The sequence below is a fragment of the Arachis hypogaea genome, chromosome 19 (genome assembly GCF_003086295.3).
Source record: "Arachis hypogaea cultivar Tifrunner chromosome 19, arahy.Tifrunner.gnm2.J5K5, whole genome shotgun sequence".
NCBI lineage: Eukaryota > Viridiplantae > Streptophyta > Magnoliopsida > Fabales > Fabaceae > Arachis > Arachis hypogaea.
In genome coordinates, this window is record NC_092054.1 from 92232030 (window position 1) to 92234449 (window position 2420).

A 2420-nucleotide genomic window follows, 5' to 3' on the forward strand; every position below is an offset into this window, starting at 1 on the left:
TATTGAAAGCTTGGTTGGCTAGTGAGCCATGTCTAATTCCTGGACTGAAGCTTTAGACTAAGAATGCAAGATTCCTGGAATTCATATTAAAAATTTTGGAATCCTTATTTTTCTTTTTCAATTAATTTTCGAAAAAAAAAATTTAGAAAATCATAAAAATCAAAAAAATATTTTTGTGTTTCTTGTTTGAGTCTTGAGTCATGTTATAAGTTTGGTGTCAGTTGCATATGCATCTTGCTTTTTTCGAAAATATCATGCATTCATAGTGTTCTTCATGATCTTCAAGTTGTTCTTGGTAAGTCTTCTTGTTTGATCTTTGCATTTGCATGTTTTGTGTCTTTTCTTGTTTTTCATATGCATTCTTGAATTCGTAGTGTCTACGCATTAAAGAATTCTAAGTTTGGTGTCTTGCATGTTTTCTTTGCATTAAAAATTTTTCAAAAATGTGTTCTTGATGTTCATCATGATCTTCATAGTGTTCTTGGTGTTCATCTTGACATTCATAGCATTCTTGCATGCATCACATGTTTTGATCTAAAATTATCATGCATTGCATCATTTTTCTTGTTTTTCTCTCTCTTCATAAAAAAAAATTCAAAAATAAAAAAAAAATATCTTTCCCTTTTTCTCTCATCAAATTCGAAAATTTGAGTTGACTTTTTCAAAAATTTTTAAAAAAAAAAAAATCTAGTTGTTTTTATGAGTCAAATCAAATTTTCAATTTAAAAATCTCATCTTTTTCAAAAATCAAATCTTTTCAAACTTCTTAGTTATTTTCGAAAATTCCAAAAATATTTTTCAAAAACCTTTTTCTTAATTTTATATCAAATTTTCGAAAATAACAATAACAATTAATGTTTTGATTCCAAAATTTCAAGTTTGTTACTTGCTTGTTAAGAAAGATTCAAACTTTGAGTTCTAGAATCATATCTTGTGATTTCTTGTGAATCAAGTCATTAATTATGATTTTAAAAATCAAATCTTTTTCAAAACTAATTTCTATCATATCTTTTCAAAATATCTTCTTATCTTTTCTTTTTCAAAAGTTTGATTTCAAAATATCTTTTCTAACTTCCTAACTTCTTATCTTTTCAAAATTTATTTCAACTAACTAACTAACTTTTTGTTTGTTTCTTAACTTTTTCAAAACTACCTAACTAACTCTCTCTCTCTCTAATTTTCGAAAATATCTTCCCTCTTTTTCAAAAAAAATTTCTTTTTTATTAACTAATTATTTTTATTTTTGATTTTAAAATTTTTCGAAAAAATACTAACCTTTTTCAAAAACTTTTTTCAAAAATCACTAACTCTTTTTCAAAATTTATTTTCGAAAATTCCTTCTCTCTCATCTCCTTCTATTTATTTATTCATTCACTAACATCTCATCTCACATCTCTGCCCTCCTCACAGTTGTGTTTCTTTCCTTACATCACATTCTTTGTCTTCTTCTTTTCTTCCACTCACAAAGGGATCCCTATACTGTGGTATAAAGGATCCATATTATTATTATTATTATTTTTTCTGTGCCCTCTTCTTTGTCATATGAGCAGGAGCAAGGACAAGAATATTCTTGTTGAAGCAGATCTAGAACCTGAAAGGACTCTGAAGAAAAAATTAAGAGAAGCTAAATTATAACAATCCAGAGATAACCTTTCAGAAATTTTCGAACAGGAAGAGGAGATGGCAGCCGAAAATAATAATAATGCAAGGAGAATGCTTGGTGACTTTACTGCACCTAATTCCAATTTACATGGAAGAAGCATCTCCATTCCTGCCATTGGAGCAAACAACTTTGAGCTGAAACCTCAATTAGTTTCTCTGATGCAGCAGAACTGCAAGTTTCATGGACTTCCATCTGAAGATCCTTTTCAGTTCTTAACTGGATTCTTGCAGATATGTGATACTGTTAAGACTAATGGAGTAGATCCTGAAGTCTACAGGCTCATGCTTTTCCCTTTTGCTGTAAGAGACAGAGCTAGAATATGGTTGGACTCTCAACCTAAAGATAGCCTGAACTCTTGGGATAAGCTGGTCACGGCTTTCTTAGCCAAGTTCTTTCCTCCTCAAAAGCTGAGCAAGCTTAGAGTGGATGTTCAGACCTTCAAACAGAAAGAAGGTGAATCCCTCTATGAAGCTTGGGAAAGATACAAACAGTTGACCAAAAAGTGTCCTTCTGACATGCTTTCAGAATGGACCATCCTGGATATATTCTATGATGGTTTATCTGAGTTATCAAAGATGTCATTGGATACTTCTGCAGGTGGATCCATTCACCTAAAGAAAACGCCTGCAGAAGCTCAAGAACTCATTGACATGGTTGCTAATAACCAGTTCATGTACACTTCTGAGAGGAATCCTGTGAGTAATGGGACGCCTATGAAGAAGGGAGTTCTTGAAATTGATACTCTGAATGCCATATT

At 31.1% G+C, this 2420-nt stretch overlaps 1 non-coding gene across 1 annotated transcript; it reads right to left on the bottom strand.

Annotated features, from left to right (window-relative positions):
- Positions 1–2076: 2076 nt before the first annotated feature.
- On the bottom strand, positions 2077–2184 carry LOC112780960 (small nucleolar RNA R71). Its single transcript, XR_003191763.1, has one exon. It is a non-coding gene; the product is annotated as a small nucleolar RNA R71 (small nucleolar RNA).
- Positions 2185–2420: the final 236 nt, after the last annotated feature.